Source organism: Lipotes vexillifer, unplaced genomic scaffold, assembly GCF_000442215.2.
Source record: "Lipotes vexillifer unplaced genomic scaffold, Lipotes_vexillifer_v1.1 scaffold67, whole genome shotgun sequence".
Taxonomy (NCBI): domain Eukaryota; kingdom Metazoa; phylum Chordata; class Mammalia; order Artiodactyla; family Lipotidae; genus Lipotes; species Lipotes vexillifer.
The window spans coordinates 458,016-476,398 of NW_006797638.1; the positions used below are offsets into that span (position 1 = coordinate 458,016).

Below are 18,383 nucleotides of genomic sequence, written 5' to 3' on the forward strand. Positions count from 1 at the left end.
AGCAGGAATACTATTTGAAATACTGCATTAGTGTCGAATGTTAAACATGAATGTTGTCTTTCAAGAACTTCAGATCAATTTGATAAACCCTCATCAGGGTACCTGCAAAGATGAGTCAGTCCTGGCTCTGGTATCTAGGAATTCACAGTCCAGTAGGGTAAATAGGAATGTGTAGTCAAGGGTTAAATACAGTGAGACAGTAACCGAGGTGTGACATAGCACGGGTGGGTATTGACATAGCACAGAGCGGAGGGTAACTGGCTGCAGGGAGAGGAGGTAGTGGGAGAGAGATGGTAATGGCGGGGTTGACGGGGATGGCTTTTCCTAGGATGTGACCCTGGCTGGTGAACTCCTAATTATCCCGTAGAACACTCATAATTGCCATTTTAAGTTGAAAGTGGTGAGGTCGTATTTATACTGCTGTTCATGTTCATTTATTCTTTAGTCCTTGAATATTTTAACATTTCTTCCTGACGCTTGAGAAAAATGAAGAATAGAGTTGATCAATAGGGAGCCTATTAGCATAACGAAGTAACATCCAAGATAAAAATTAATAGGAACATTTATTTCTAAGAGCTCTGTCTCTAGAGGTATTGAAGGGTGGTCAAATCATGAAATTAGCTGTCTGAGCTGACAGAGATTTCACATTCGTTTAGTTGACCACAGCTTTGTTCAAGGTGTCTGTGCATCTTTGAAAGAATTGCATGCGTGGCTAATTAGCCTTTCAAACAAATTCTTTTCAAAGTAATAACAGCATATAAAATTACAGCACCTCAATATGTACAAATTTTCATGAATTGCCTCATGCGGTTGGATCCATGGAATACTGTATTGCTGGGAGACATGTTTTCAGAGTTCATCCTCTCCAAATACAACCTTTCTGCTATTTCCAGAAATAGAACACTAAAAGCTAACATTTGTATAGGGCTTACTATGTCCCTGACACTACTATAAGCACTGTACAATTTTTAACTCATCAAAATCTCACACCTGATGAGGCATGATCTCCATTTCACAGAAAGGAAAACTGAGGTACAAGAGGTTAAGCCACTTGGTCAGGGTTCCACAGCTAGAAAATGTCAGAGCCAGGATTCATCCTCAAGCAGTCAGGTCACAGAGTTCTATTCTTAACCACTATATTATACTGTTTCTAAAATACAGAATGAGCACTCTTATCATGGGATTATTTTGAAAACCTTAAGTATCAAAAATTACCATGTAACCATATTTTACATGTTAGGTATGTGTTTGCATATTAGATACAAATTCCATATTCAATGATGAGGCCCCCTTTGAATCTCTTTGGCTCACAAACAACCACTGTCCACAAACCCCTTTCACTGTTGATGTTGGTTGACACATGACTCTAGGCTCACTTCACTAACTCCTGAGATATTTCACCAAGTGCCGAGGCCTCGGTCGCCTCCTAAAACTGTGTTCTGCTCTTCCTGAGGGCTAGCCCTGTAACTTTCACTGAGTGTACGAACTATTCTTCATTCATTCAAACAGAAACTGTTTACTGAGTGCCTTTGTGCCAAGTGCTATGCTAAAAGCAGGAGTTACGAGGGTATACCACACAGACAGAAAATCCACCAAAATCAGGTCACCTCACAAAATATTTCCAAGTTATGGTGTTATATTTAAAAAACAACAACAACAACAAAACAGGTTACTGTGTTAAAGAATAACAGATGGAGAATTTCTTCAATGGTCAAGGAAGGCTTCTCTGAGGAGGTGACATGAGCTAACACCTCCAGCATGAGAAGGAGCGTTTCATGCAAATAATTAGACTGGGGAAGAAAGTTCCAAGCAAAAGTGACAGCTTGTGTATCACCTCTAGTGGCCAAGAGCTTAGCACACTCAAGAAAGGCACACAGGGCCAGCATGGCTAACATGTGGTGAAGGGGGGAATAGTAGTGGCGGAGGTGAGATTAGAGAGGTTGGTGGCGAAGACCACAAGGCCTTGTAAGCCACGATGAGTCAGTCCTCAGCGAACGGGAGTCCACTGAAAAGTTTAAGGCAGAAGAGTGACATGAGCATGTTTATGTTTGATGATCACTTTGATGATGAGAGGCATGAGTGGAAAGAGGAACATCAGTAGAAGGCCACTGGGCTACTTGCGGTTAGAGATGGTGGGGGGTGGTGATGGGTTTGGAAAAAAGAGGACCGAATCCAGGCAGGTCTTGGAAGTGTACTTAACAGATGGGTCTGATGAGAAGGTTGAAGAGAAAAGAGAGCAAAGGATGATTCTGAGCAACCAAATGGATGGTGAACGCATTGCCTGAGTTGACAGATGGGGCCAAAGTGGGGCAGTCAAGAGATGAGATTTGGAGATGTTAAGTTTGAACTGCCTATGCGGCATACAAGTGGAAATGTCAAGTAAGTGGTTGGCTACGTGGGCCTGAAACTCAGGAGAGTCTGAGCCCCAGGGCATGGGTGTTACCTAAAGCTTTGGGAATTGGTGTATTCACCCAGGGACGGAGCGTGACATAAACGTGAAGAACGCTGAACACGCCCAGGATGGGGCACAACAGCATTTAAAGTGTGCTCTCTGTTCTCCCAAGCAGAGCTGTTCTTCCTCTACTACCAGCTGGAAAGGCAGAACTAGCCAGGCCATGTATCCTGCCTTTTTCCTGTGGCTGCACAGAGCAGAAGGCCAGCTGGATGCTGCAAGTGGAAAGAAATTCACGTCATTGCTTTTATTCTTCTCACCCTAGAGTCCCTTTCTCTCTCACCTGGACTTCAGTTCTGAGCCTCCCTCTGGGCAGAGCCTCACTCTGTGATATGGCCCCCCACCATTGATAACAGAGTCCTCGGATAGGTACTGACCTCCCTCTGGGACACAGACACATCCCACGTAAGTACAGAGAAGAATAGGAAATCCATGCTCTTCCCTTACATTTTTCTCCCTAGGAATGCTAAATTCCGTTGTATTGCCCAGGGAGAATCTAGCAAACAGCTTCTGGCAGAAAGACATTCTGTTCAAGCCCTTGAGTGTCCAGTGTTTAGCAGGCAGAGCTAGAATGCGTGAGAGTCACCCTGAAGGTGTGCACCCTGCTTCCTGGCTCCATCCGCCCAAGCCGTGTCCTTTAAAAGGCAGCTCTTACTAATCTCCCTAATTTACAAAAAGTACATGCTAACCAATTGAAAAGAGCTCAATGTGAAATAAAAATGAGTCGAGGATATTCACAGGCAGGTCACAAAAAATACAAATGGCTAATAGACATGAAAGGCAGTCTCCCTAGTAATTAAAGGTGTGAAAACAAAACAAGGAGGTGCCTGTTTTAATCTGAGTGGTAAATGTTTTAAATTTTGTATGACAGTCAGGCAATGTGGAAGGTATGAGCATTCATGATTCCCCACCCAGAATCTGCAACAATTCTGTGCTTAATTTGTGCCTCTTCCCCACAACTGCAGAAGAAAAATGAAGGAAAAGGGCTTGATGGGAATGGTTTAATCATGGAATTGGGAGTCAGGGTAGAGATGGGAAAGGGGACACATGGGCCCCAAGAACGCGGGGACCTTGCTGGCTGGGCTAGAGGAGCGCAGTGCGATTAGTGAGAAGTACCGCTTAGTAGGGGCTGAATTGTGAGTGGATCTAGGACGGGCAGATCTGTGCACAGGACTTTTGGAGGAGGGAAGAAGGCAATATTGAGAAGTGCATCCTTTGTATGGGGCATACCTGACACAGTGAGTTCATGCATTTATTGGCTCAGTAAATAGGCTTAATACCTCTTTGATTTGGTTGTATAAACAAACTCTTCCCGAATGGCACTGGAACAACAGGCCACCGCCTGTGAAAATATGTGTGGCTATTGTAACTATTGATAACTAGGAACTTCTCAAAGTATTGCCCTGAACCAACAAATAGCTGGTCTAATATCTTCGTTGACGGGGCAGTGAGATTCAGAACCCAAGATAAGAGCTTCGGTCTTCAGACTTTGGCAATTGGAACGAGAACTTCTGTAGAAAGTGAGACACTGAGCCACAGGTGGAGAGTTCTGTCTTTTCAACTAACAGCTAGAAACAGGGGACACATTTAGCCAAAGGTGTGAAAATGTAAAAGAGCTTAAAAAACTGAACAGCATTTTTCTGTAAAATGAAGGGGTGTACTTTAATCATTAAAATCAAACAATAATTTTACAATTTAAATTATATATTCTCCTTCCTTAGGAAAGATTTTTTCTGTACTTCTGGATGGAGAAAGTTATATATTATTTCTTTACTACATGAACTAATATAAAGGCAGTATGTATGATTGTGTTCCATTTCCTAGTTATAAACTTCTGGTTTTTATATACATTGAATAAGACTTTTATCCCCAAATAGTATCCAACTACTTAGTTTAGTTAATGACACCAAAGAGACTTAATTAGAAACCAAAAAAACAAAAAAGCCCTACAAATTACTTAAAGTAAATATTGATAATAGAAGGGAGAGAAAAATATCTTTTCCATGAGAAAGATTCTGAATCTGTGATTTAGAAATCCTTGCTATTAGAAACTTAAATTACTTCTTCCTTAACCATGACCAACCCTTTCCTTTTGGTGTGAACTTTTAGCTAAGGAAAATTATGTATTTAGGGTCCAAGAAGTTAAAACTGACTTGGAGTTTCAGATGTCTAGTTCACTTTCTGATTTTTTTTTTTTTTTTTTTAAATTTGGGGGTAAAGCATTAGTGTTGTGGTTAAGAGTGTGGACTTTTGGCACTAGACAGAACAGTTTGAATCTACTACTTTTTCCTAGTTGAAGCAAGTCATTCAGCCTCTCTAATCCTTAGTTTCTACATCTGTGTTACTAAGATTAAAAGAGCAATTGTTTCTTAGGTTTTTGTGCAGAATAAATAAGACAGTGTTTGTGCTCCATCATTGTTAGCTGTTTCATCAGTTGTGATACTCTTTGGTGCACTTACAAAACACAACTCAAAATCTGGAGAAATCTAGAGGTTAACTTCGTGGTTCAGTCAAGAATCTAGTGTATTTCTGTCTCTCCATCCAGCCTTCCCCATTATTAGCTTTATCCCAGTTTAATTCCCCTCATGAACCCAAGACGGCTGCCAGTGCTCCCACAGCTGTCTATATGTTTCCTCATTCTCATCCAGGAGGAGTAATTGAGCCTATTTGTTCTAGTGTTCTTACCTAAGACCAAAGATTTACCCTGATTGGAAGAGCTAGGTCACATTCCCAACCCTGAGCCAGTCATTGTAGTCATGGGGTTGGACTGGCCTAACCTTTGAGATGTTCTCCACCCCTGAGCTGAGGAGCAAGTCAGCTTCCCACAACCACACTGATTATTAAGAGGAAATTGAGGGCTGTCAGGAAGGAGAGAGGTAGAAATACATACCTGAAAGGTGATCAATACCTGTCACCACTGTGATCACTGTTTTCCAGGCACCACGGAAAGGGCTGTCACTGCCCAGGCAGGAAGTTATCTGTGTTCCTGGGTGGGCACAGGGAGCACTTAAACCACCCCCAAACTTGTTAAAATTGCTATTAGAAGCAGTGTGATTTCAGGAAAACAAAACAAAGCAAAAAACACATAACTCTCTTGCCAAGATGAATAGTATACGGTTCTATAATAAGTCAAAGCTTCCCAACATTGAATGCCCATTACTGAGAAACATTTGGCCATTTTAGATTATTGGTTTAATGCTAAGCTATGAGGAAGTTTTTAAAAATTAGAAATGACAGCTAATGATTATTATTATCTACTCATTTGATAGAGCTCAAATTTTGGCAGTTTATTACTTTTTTGCAAGTAGTACTGAGAAAACTTAAGCTGTTGCATGCTTTGTTCTAGCAATTGGAACACTTGAAGAATATCAGCTAATTGAATAATTTAACCTCAGAATTTATTTTCATTGTATTTACTTAGCTATTATAGTCACCTCGTGATGATTTCTAGGATCTACAATTTATCCATAGCAGATCCTGCTCTAACATTTTTTAATCCAATAGATTTTATTTATGTATGGAAAACCCTTCCTTATGACAGACTTGTGTACTGAGTAAATTAACGCTCCTTCTGCAGTGCGACACTAGAATTTTAAACCTCATGAACAAGTTTAAAAGCATACTACAAAAGGAAAGAGAAATGTGTTTTTGATTTCTTGTCTTTTTTTATTATTCATGCCTCAGCCCACAGCCCTCTCACCAACTGTAGGTAAGATTAATTGAGAATGACATACTGTTCTCACAAAATCATACTCAAGCAAGAACATTCCAATTCATGGGCAAAGGGTTCTGAAGATCTGTGAAAATAGAGAAACCTCAATATTTATCCTTGACCCACGACTTCCTACAACTGCTCAGACTTTTCTCCTTTAAAGCCCTTCCTTTGTGAGTGTGTTTTAAAGCCTCAACTAGATACGAATCTATCTTTCATACCATCTAGTTTATGTTCTTATCTGTAATTAGACTGTCATTTTAAGCCTACAAAGGCAGGATTCAAATATTACATGTTCACCATAGGATCCTAAGTTTATTTAAATAATCTCGACAACAACTCTATCAGGTAGGAACCATTTTTATCCCCATTTTTTAAGGTGAGAATCTAAGCTATTGAGTGATGGAGCCAAAATTTAAAAAAAAAAAAAAAATCTGACTGGAATCTGCTCTATTTTGAAAGCAAGAAGGAAATTTGGAAGTAATATAGATCAACCTCCTCTTTCTACAGATGAGGAATTGAGGGTCAAAGAGAATAAGTTATTTGCCAGAAGTAATGAAGTTACTTTTATGGATGAGTAGGATGTAAAACCAAAGTCTTATGACTTAGAGCCTAATGTGTGGTCACTGGGCTCATCCTACTTAGTTACCTGCAGTTAAAATGTTTACAGTAGCTGTACTAGAAAATTATTTTTATTAAGCCTAATTATTGTGTAGCTGTATCCCTTAAATACGTCACCCTCATTTTTCTCATCTGTGAAATGAGAGAAGGGTAAGGGGATGGTGAGATGGGTTAGGTTAATCAATCAGTAACATGCCTTCTCTGAAGTGTATCATTATACTTACTGAGCAAAGACCAAATTAGAACGGTTGCCCCTACCAAACGCTAGGTTATCTACACAAAAGAATTAGCCCTACAGAAGCTTTTTAAAATTAAGCTCATTATTTTAGAGTATTTTTAGGTTTACAAAAACGTTACGAAGATAGAATTTTCATATACCTCACACTCAATTTCCCCTATTGTTAACATCTTACATTCTTATGGTACATTTGTCACAACTAATGAACCAATATTGATACATTAATATTAACTAAAGTCCATCCTTTATTCAAATCTTTAGTTCTCACTTAAGATCCTTTTTTTTGTTCCAGGCTCGCATCCAGGATACCACGTGTTATTTAGCTTTCATGTCTCCTAAGGCTCCTCATGGCTGTGACAGTTTTTCAGACTTTCCCTGTTGTTGATGGCCTTCACAGGTTTGAGTGGAATGGGTCAGATATTTTATAGATGTCCTTCAACTTGAGTTTCTCTGATGTTTTTTCATGGCTAGACAGAGGTTATGTGTTTTGGAAGGAAGGCCACAGAGGTAAAGTACCATTCTCATCACAAACCATCAAGGGAGCGTACTATCAATATGATTTATCAACACTGATTTTAACCTTGATCACCTGGTTGAGGTAGTGTTGGCCAGGTTTCCCCACACTGTACTCTTCGGAAGGAGGTCACTATGTATGGCCCACACTTCAGACTTGGTGACTGACATCCTTGAGGAGCAGTACCTACGTGAATTATTTTTAATTCTTCTGCACCGTAGACTTAGCTCTTCCTCCCCATTTATTTATCTATTTATTTATTCAAATCATTTACTTATATCAGTATGGAATCACAGTTATTTATTTTATACTTTGAGTATAATCCAATACTATGTTATTTATTTTGTTGCTTGAAAACTCTTCTGCCAGGGTTTTCAAATAGAGTAAATAATTAAATAAAATCACAACTTTCACTGATGGCTACTTTGTGCCAGGCTCCGTGGCAGTTCCATGTTTGTGCTTCGGTTATACCTGTGAGGAATCACTTGATATTTGCACAACTGAGTGTATGAGATCCTGCTTCAACCACAGCTGTGCACCTGTGGCCATGAGATTCTTTAAAGGGATAAAATATGCATGAGTTTCATATTAAGCTCATATGTCAATGAGAGTGGTACATTGATATGGTTTGCCCACTGTGAAGGTGTTTATTAAATCAAAGCAAATTTATAAAACTCCATTCCATAGAACCCTTAACACTGTTATCAAAGGGTAGAAGCAGCAGAGAATAGTATTATTTTTATTTTCAAGTCTTGAAATTATTAGAACAATACATACTATACATGTGTAGAAAATTTGAAAACTTCTGAAAAATAGGAGGAAAGAAAAATTACCTTTAATCTCATCGTGCATAGAATAACCCCTGTTTACGTGTTGTTATATTTCCTTCCTTTTTTTTTAATGCATAGATATATTTAACCTAATTTCATTCTGTATGCAGTTTTGCATTATACTTTTCACCTCACTGTGTTTTCCTAAGCATTTGCCCATGTGATTAAAAATGGTCCTGCATTTTAAGTGACTCAGTGAACAGAAGAGGTCAGAGCCTGAGAGCAGGCAGGAGGTTATGGCGGTTGATATGCAGAAGATAACTATGGTGTAGACTGGAGTGGTAGAAAAAGCTGACCAAAGAAACATGTTCAAAATATAATTGATAGAACTTCACCATTGCACGCTTGGGTCCAGGTATATATAGTTGGTGCTAAGTTTCTAGCTTAGGTGGATGGGCATTCCATAATGATGCCTCAAACCCACATCCAGAGCAAAGAGTTCTCCAGCCAGCAGCAGGTTGGAGAAAGAGAGAACTTCTCATTTACTGCCATGAAATCCTCTTGTCCTGTTTTTCCATGTTGGCGTTTAAACTTTACGTGCAAAACTGTCTCTGTGATAGTCTTTGAAGGAAAAGAATGTGTTCAAACATCTTTCTTTGTTCTCCATAACATTGATTCTGTGCTGGGCATCCAGTAGAGGACTGAAAAGTAGTAACTGAGTGAGTGAATGAGTGAAATGCTGAATGAAGATGAGGTGAACTTTGCGTGTTTGGGATACTGTGGCGGGGGTGGAGCTTAATTACTAAAATTTGCTAATTTCTTTTTCAGAAAAACTGCTATCACCGTGGTTTCCTCCCAAGAAAACCAAGTGTTAGAATAAAAGTAGTAGTAGAGGTCATGTTATCTATGGCTGTTTCATGTTCTTTTTAAAGATACCTGTATAATTTTACTGGAAGGAGTGATAGGACATTCACACAAACTTGATATCTGATAGAAACACTAAAATCTTACTTCGATTCTTTGGTTTTTCCTGGCTTTCCTTTGAAATAAATAATAGAGTTGTGAAAAAGAAACCCAAATGAAAAGTACTTGTATTCACAGAAAAAAGTAAAGATTATAGAATTATTCCAAAAAAAGTAGATATATGCATTTAAGTCTAATAAGAAGGTTTCTTTGTTCATTACAAAAGCTGGTGAGGCTTTGGATCTGTGTGAATGCATAAAAACACTAGAAGTATTTTTCAGCAATATCTCACATGTTTAGCATCAATCTAACATCTGTTACACAAGATTCTCTCTCTGAGATTGTCAGAATCTCAAAAATTCAAATCCTCTAAAAGGAAATGTCTTCCTCTGCATATGCCCCAATTTTGGAAATAATAGAACTAGCTTAATCTGTTTAAACATTTATTGGTAGAAGTATTCATGGCAAGGAGGATAACATCAATAAACAAGTTAGTATATTATGCCTTTTTCTGACAAGTCTTTTCTTCTCGAGGTCGGGTTTTTTGCAGGTAGCTCTGCACTTTTTAATGCAGTTTGGTTTTCTTTGGGGAAGAAAGAGCATGCTGGGGAACTCACCAAAAGACAAAAGGTCAGAAGAGTTAATACAAATAAAATCTATCATGCTCTCAGGTCTCACAAATATTATTCTGGTGAAATGGTAAAGATAATAATCACTAAGTAATATAATAGTACTGAAAATGGAAGAGTCAACCCAAGCATGATCTACTTCCTAATCTCTAATTAACCATGAATAAACACTAGCAGTAGTAATACATACATAATATATATTATTATTTGAAAAAATCAGGAAGAAGCTACTTTGCATTTGTAAATCACTGGACTCTTTACAAAGCACTTTAAATTACATGATTTCTTTTAATTTTCTCAAGTGTCTTTTTTTTTTTTTTAAGAAGGCAATTAGGCTCATAGAGCTCAGAGCAACTTAATAATATAACTAGGTCCTGTATACAGGTCTTTGTTTTGTTTTTGTTTTTGTTTTTTTGGGGGTTTTTTTTTGCAGTATGCGGGCCTCTCACTGTTGTGGCCTCTCCCGCTGCGGAGCATAGGCTCCGGACGCGCAGCCTCAGCGGCCATGGCTCACGGGCCCAGCCGCTCCGCGGCATGTGGGATCTTCCCGGACCGGGGCACAAACCCGTGTCCCCTGCATCGGCAGACGGACTCTCAACCACTGTGCCACCAGGGAAGCCAGGTCTTTGTGTTTTGACTCCTGTAATCTTTCCTCTATTTTATAATAGCTCTTCTCATCACCCGCCCCCAAATAACTACTTATATTTAAATAATTTCTTACATTTACAAAGCATTTTTACATATTTCATCTCATAATCAAAACAGTCCTTTGTAAGGTATTTTATCGCATTTTAAAAACGAGAAGAGAAAGGTGCAGAGGGGATAAGTATTTTTGGCTGAAATTAAGTAGTTGATATCAAGCCTGCCCTTTCATCATCAGAATTTGCTTCTTGTAACACAAGGCTTGGTTATAGCGTCTAATTACAAAAGGGCGTGATCCATGTACAAAAGGGTTGGGAAAAGAGAATTTTTTATTTGCTTTCCTTTGGCTCAGGTTATTTTATATACCGTATGTGTAGGTGGGAAGGCTCTCAGTGATAATGAAGTGATGCTGCAGAGAAGCAATTTAGCGGACAAGGCCAAGGTGAGTGATCAGTGTTGTGGGAATCCCAGAAAAGATATTTGGGGAGTACTGAATTTCTTACTTTTTCAGCAGCAGTTAAACATTGCCATTTAGTAGGCCCTGAGAATTTATAGATCCATTTTGTTTGGTTTGGGCTATTGCAAAATCAAAGTCCCAGAATTAAACCCAGGGTTGCAGTTCAGTTCAAAAACAAACTGTAGTAAAGCTTTGATATGACCAGGGGATCAGCCTTTTCTGCTTAGTTTATCTTTCTGTTTGCCTGAACGCTAACATATTAAGCACATGCATAACACTAACATATAACCACGTATAGCAGTTTACCTGGGACAGTTTTGTTTATGCCTCTTTACACCGTATAATTGTCAATAGCACTCCGTTTCAGTCTCTAAAGTATCCCAGTTGGAATGGTAAATTATATGGTTACCTTAACCTAAGCCTTTTCCCCAGTTCTTGTTGAAAATATTCATAAAAACACAAAGATTTCCTCACTTAGTAACTGAGGAGCGATGGCCTGCAGTTGGACCTCTGTCTGGGTCCCCTGCACTGCAGGGGCGTCTGTGTGTGAACATCCACAATCACTGCACATTACTGGGGAGGAAGTATTTGAAGGCACGGGACAATTTCTGTCTGTCTGCATCCTTTCTCTGCAGCTCACTTTCTCCAGTAACAGTGGAGAACAGTAAGCAGTTCATGGACATCCGGTGTCACCTGGCTGCTTTCTTGTTTCTGTGCTTCTTTTGCTCATTCTTGTTGCTCTTTTTTGTCACTCTATTCTGTTGTCAGAGCCAAGGACTCACTTCAACTGTCTTTCACCAAAGGAGCTGAGAAGGTGATGGGGGGTCAGATAGAGCTCCAAGAGCACAGAGCCCAGAGCAGCCTCTGCCCTCTGTTCCCAGCTGCTCCGGGCCTTCAGCAGTGGGAGTTCATGGATCTTTACTCTCCTGCCCAGCTGTTTATCATACTCTGCTTTGGTCAGCTGATCTGTCTATATGTCCTACTACAAAGTTCTACTCTACCCTCTACTATATATATATATATATATATATATATATATATATATATATATATATGTACATCCCATACTTAATTATAATTATAGCAGCTGCTTTCTGATTTGGGGTTATCTGTGGGCCATTATGGCCTCTCCAGTCTGTCTATTATTACCCTTTGGCCTTAGCAGGCACTTTCAACTTCTCTGAACTTGGTCCAAACAACCTTTGCCTAATAACAGTTTTGCTGACTAACAACTTATCACTGACCAGCCTATTCATCATCTGCCTCTAGTTCAGGTACCCAGCTCTGGAATAATCAGCTGTGAACAAGGGGCAAGGAAGTTAAGTTTACATAGACTCAAGCATAAGCAGTCCTTTCAGATGGGGCTGTGGATTAGACAGGCACTATGACCAGCATATCTAGTGGGGGATGCCCATTGGTCACCATAGATTTTCCTCATTTTGTGTGGTTTCAGTTTTTGAAGTCATTTACTCAGTTGACCTCTAACTAATTATAATGTTCCCTTGACAAGTGAATCCTTGAGCTTCATTGAACTTTGAATATCCCAGTGACTTTTGAGTTCTGTTTTTTGAAAATTGAGTTTTAAAAACGTTTTATTTCCACTTGATGGCAGTTTCACTGTGCAAATATTTCTAATGTCATAGAAACTAGGAGAGATGACTAAGTAGCGTTGAACAAAATTCATCACAGCAGAGCTGCAAAGAAATAAAGGCTTTATTTGGGATCTTAGAATTGTAATTTGGGAGACACAGATTCGAGTAGGAGTCAAAAATGTGTTCCAAGGAGAGAAAAGGCAGGGTTTTATAAAGGCAAACTTTAGGTTTGCAAAAATTGCAAAGGTTGCAAAAGTTGTTTCAAAAGAATTATGATTGGTTGCTGGCAAACTGAAGCTATTCTTATATATACATATTTGGTTGCTAAAGGCTATCACTAGAGAAAGGTGGAAGTCTGGTACTGTGACAAGTTGCGGGTTTTCTTGCAGTGTCCTTAGAATATTTGTGGTTTGGCCCAGTTCAGAAGTTTATGGTTCTACCCAGTGAGGACGTGCACAACCCTGCTTCCTTGATGGCCTCGAGGCTCCATTTTAAATAGCTCTCTTAGTGATACTGACTCCTTTTTTTTTTTTTTTTTTTTTTTTTTTTTTTGCGGTACGCGGGCCTCTCACTGTTGAGGCCTCTCCCGCTGTGGAGCACAGGCTCCGGACGTGCAGGCTCAGCGGCCATGGCTCACGGGCCCAGCCGCTCCGCGGCATGTGGGATCTTCCCGGACCGGGGCACGAACCCGTGTCCCCTGCATCGGCAGGCAGACTCTCAACCACAGCGCCACCAGGGAAGCCCCTGACTCCATTTTGAAGTCCCTTTTTCCACAGTAGAAAGTGGTAATAACTAAGTAGAAATCCTTAAGGATACCTCTTGATATCCCTAACGAGGTTGTTAAATTTTAAAAGTTAAAAATGTCAAAGGTTTCATGACGTTTTCCACTTTCATGAAGTGGATTTTGTTGATAGACTTAGAGCTGCACTGGGCGTGGCCTGAGCATGTGAAACAACTTAACCAGTCTACCATCCACTGGGCACGGCAATACTAGGAACACCCAAGAAAACCTCCTCGAATGCAGACTTAGTTCTCCTTTTCTGTACACTGCTACAATAGCTACTTCCTATTGATAATAAGGGTCAACCACCCCAGGTAACCCAGTAACCCCTTTTTTCCTGTAATGAAAATCTTAAAGAGGCCAGGCCAACCTTGAATTCATCAGCACCGTTATATCTTCTGGCGGAAGCTTTCTTCGCTTAGGTAAAACAGCCTCCTAAGCAGAACTCAAAGTCACAGGGACCATCATACTGATTCCCACAGATATTCCCTAGGTGTTTCATGATACAAATTTTTAAAGTCTGGAAATTCGTTGTGCATAAACTTTCTCAAAGATGTGCTTTTATAATTGGCACAGTGGGTCAAGCTAGTGTGCGTATTGAAATCATCGGAGGATTTGTTAGAAAAAAATACCAATACCTGGGTCCCACCCCCAAAGTTCCTGGGTGCCTAGCCAAAGACCTCAAGGTTGAGGACCGCTAGGCTATGTAAAATGAGGGAAAGAAGGGTTTGGTATGAGGAAATTTGACATCACATGCGTGGTAACTGTTCTAGTTCAAGCAAGCCAGGAACATTAGAAGGATTTCTGTAAAAATGGTGGCTTCTTGGAGTAGAAGATGTGGGTGCTCTGGTCATTATAATCCTTCTGAATGCTTCCTTTCACATTCTCATGGTCCCTCTCTTCCACAGTCTTGTTCTGACTTTCCTACAAGTGACCTGATAAGGCTGCAAATTTCACTTATGTTATAATTTTCAGTTTCAAATATTGCATCTGCTTTTTCGCTTCAGCAGTCCCAAAACTTAATTGAGCATTGTCATAGAAACCTCCCTAAACCTCTAACTGTGCCTAGAACTCCGAATTTAAAAATTTGAGCTTCTTTCTTTTACATTCCCACCAAAAGTATACAGGGATTCCCTCGTCTCTCTGTCCTCACCAGCATTTGTTTTTTATTTTTTTCATAGTAGCCATTCTAACAGGCACGGTTTTGGTTTTCAGTTCCCTGATGATTAGTGATGTTGAACACCTTTTCACGTTCCTATTGGCCATTCATATTTCTTCTTTGGAGAAATGTCTATTCAGGTCCTTTGCCCATTTTTTAATCAGTTTGGTTTTTTTGCTGTTGAATTGTATGAGTTCCTTATATTTTACGTATTAACCCCTTACCAGGTACATGGTTTACAAATATTTTCTCTCATTCCATAGGTTGTCTTTTCATTTTGTTGATTGTTTCCTTTGCTAGGCAGAATCTTTTTAATTTGATGTAGTCCCACTTGTCTATTCCTGCTTTTATTGCCTGTGCTTTTGGTGTCATATCCAAAAATTTATTACCAAGACCACTGTCAAGAAGCATTTTTCCTGTGTTTTCTTCTTGAAGATTTACAACTTCAGGTCTTGCATTTAAATCCTTAATCCATTTTGAGTTGATTTTTGTATATGATGTAAAATAGGGTTTAATTTCATTCTTCTGTATGTGGATATACATATTTACCAATACCATTTATTAAAGGTGCTGTCCCTTCCCTACTTTATATTCTTTTTTTTTTTTTTTTTTTTTTTTTGGCGGTATGCGGGCCTCTCACTGTTGTGGCCTCTCCCGTTGCGGAGCAACAGGCTCCGGACGCGCAGGCTCAGCGGCCATGGCTCACAAGCCCAGCCGCTCCATGGCATGTGGGATCTTCCCAGACCGGGGCACAAACCCGTGTCCCCTGCATCGGCAGGCAGACCCTCAACCACTGCACCACCAGGGAAGCCCTCCCTACTTTATATTCTTGATGCCCTTATAGAAGGTTAGTTGACTGTATATCTGTGGGTTTATTTCTGGGCTTTTTATTCTGTTCCATTGATCTATTTGTCTGTTTTCATGCCAGTATCATACTGCTTCAATCACTATAGCTTTGTAGTATAGTTTGAAATCAGAAAGTGTGATGCCTCCAGCTCTGTTTTTCTTAAGATTGCTTTGGCTATTCAGGGTCTTTTATGGTTCTATGTGATTCGACAATCCCACTCCTAGGTACTTATACAAAGGAATTTAAATCAGGATCTCAAAGAGATACCTGCACTCCCATGTTTATTGCAGTATTATTCACAATATCCAAGATACGAAAACAACCTATATGTCCATTGGCGGATGAATGGATAAAGAAAATTTGGTATATACATACAATGGAATATTATTCAACCTTAAGAGAGAAGGAAAATCTGCCATTTTCAACACCATGAATGGACCTGGAGACCATTATGCCAAGTGAAACAAGCCAGTCACAGAAAGACAAATGCTGTACGGTTTCACTTACATATAATATGAATCTAAAATAGTAAAACTCATAGAAGCAGGGAGTAGAATGGTGGTTTCCAGGGGCTGTGAGGAGAGGAGAAAATGGGGAGGTAATGGTCAAAGTGTACAAAATTTCAGTTACGCAGGATGAATAAGTTCTGAGATCCACTATATAGCATAGTGCCTATAGCTAACAATACTGTATTGCATACTTTAAGTTTTCTAAGAGGGTAGATCTCATGATAAGTATTCTCACCACATGCGCGTGCATGCGCGCACACACACACACACACGCAAATGATAATAATATAAAGGGCGTGGGAAGAAACTTTGGAAGGGGTTGGATGCATTTGTGGCCTTGGTGGTGATAGTTTCACATATGTATACTTATTCCCAAACTCATGGAGTTGTATAAATTACATACGTACAGCTTTTTGCATATCAATCATACCTCAGTAAAGTGGTTAAAAAAATAGCAGCACCCATCTAAATGTGGGACATAGCAGTTTAGCGAGGGGAAGAGTATTTGAATTTCCTATAATGGTCACTAAATAAATGTTAACTCTGAGAAAACATAAAAAATATTTTAAATGACAAAGTTTGTTTTAGAGCTGTGTGAGTGCCTGGTACTTCAGACACATCTTTCCTAATACATCCTTACGTTTGAGAACTTAATAAACATTTGAAAAATATACTTTATACCCATAAAAATTATATTTCTAGTATCCCTCCATAATCCAATTTTCTTCTTGGAACCATTTCACTGAGCCTGAGGGGAGATATGTCTCTAGATCTGTTTAAGTTCTTGACTTTCTTTTTTGCTAGAGTTGGGGATATCCTTGGAGGCTGACACAGGGGTGGCCTGGAACTTGCTCCTCCTCTCTTTTCTGCTCTCTGCTGCTGACATTACCAATCTCCCGCGAGCTCAGCTCAAACTTCTGTGTGACTCATCCATCCCTTTCCCATATCCCCTACATCTTGTCAGTTGACAATTCAGTTGATTGACTCTCCTCAATGTCTCAAATTCATCTTTTATTTCCATTTCCGCTGACCAGATCAGGCCCTTGTGACTTAAACTGGACTGTCGTAAAACCTTTTAAATAATTCCTGTATCCACAGGATTTCTCTACTCTCATCCATCCTACAGAGATAAAAGGCTGAGTTTCCTCCTTTCTGAAATCTAATTACTTAGTCCAGAACAGGAAACATGAAAGGTAGGCGATAAATGTTTGTTAAATGAGTCCTGGCTATACTGCTTCTCTCTTCAAGAGCCCGTGACAGGTTGAAACTCTTCTCAGGCTGGCATGGCTGAATATCAGTCTTCCTTTCCACCTTATTTCTCACACAATCCAATGACACACCCTCTTGTAACTACTCACCGTTGGGCTTGTGTTGATTTTCTCCTCCTCCCTTCTTCCAAATCTTTACTTGTTAAAGTCCTACTCCTGTTTTCAGACTGCTCTATTGTCATCTCTGTGAAGCCACCTCTAATTCTTGTCCCACAATAATTGGTCTTCTTTCATGAATGACTTAATAACTCCATTATATCACAGTCTGTCTTTAAGGATAGCTCTTGAGTGGACAGGGTTTCTTTTTAAGTGCAATTTTGATCAATTGTTAACGTCGGCCTAAAGCACTGTATTGAGAAGGTTTTTTTGGATAGAAGGTGCCAAAACAGATTAGATGCCATACACGGGCACAGGAGAGGAGAGAAAAAAAAGTGCCCATGGAGTAGCCAACTTTGTTATAGATCCCCATGTGTGTGTCTACTCAGCTAGACACACATGCTCGCAAAGACATTTTCTATCCTCATAGTCTCCATCACATTTTGTGTTCAGTTGGATGCTTAAACACCCTATTCCCTGTTGTTAAAAGTTTACAATCTAAACTGGAAAATATGACATTTTGAGATATAATGTGATAATGGGCAAGAAATATATAAAGTGCTAATGAAATGGTCCTTGAAGGCTGGATAGGAATACATAGAGAACACGATGGGGAAGGTGCTGTACATCCAAAAGAAATGAAATCAGTTTCTTGGAGATATATCTGCACTCCCACATTTATTACAGCATTATTCACAATAGCCAAGATATGGAAATAACCTAAATGCCTGTCACAGAGGAATGGATAAAGAAAATATGATCTCTAAATACACACACACACACACACACACATATACACAAAATGGAATATTATTCAGGCTTTAAAAAGCCAATAAATGTAAGTCCAGTGAAGTCATCTCTTAACTAGGTGTTGAATTCTCAAACAGCAAAAGTGGAAAATCTGGTATAATTAAAATTACCTTTGGAAATTCCTTAATTTGCTCATGTAGTATACATTTTAAAATGTTAAACCAGATGCTCTGTAAATTATTCGCTCTAAACTTCAAGAAGCACTGAATAGAGCAGTGAAAGCTACAAAAAAATAAAGGTATCTGAGCATTCAAACTTTTCTGCCTTTAAGGTACCTGTCAAAACACTAGAATAGGATGCAAGGTCAGCAGAAAATTTCTACT

General features: G+C 39.4%; 1 protein-coding gene across 3 annotated transcripts in view; it reads left to right on the forward strand.

Moving 5' to 3' along the window:
- The window catches only part of MCTP1 (multiple C2 and transmembrane domain containing 1), a 539,870-nt gene that overhangs the window by 210,635 nt on the left and 310,852 nt on the right, over window positions 1-18,383 (forward strand). The window lies entirely within an intron of this gene.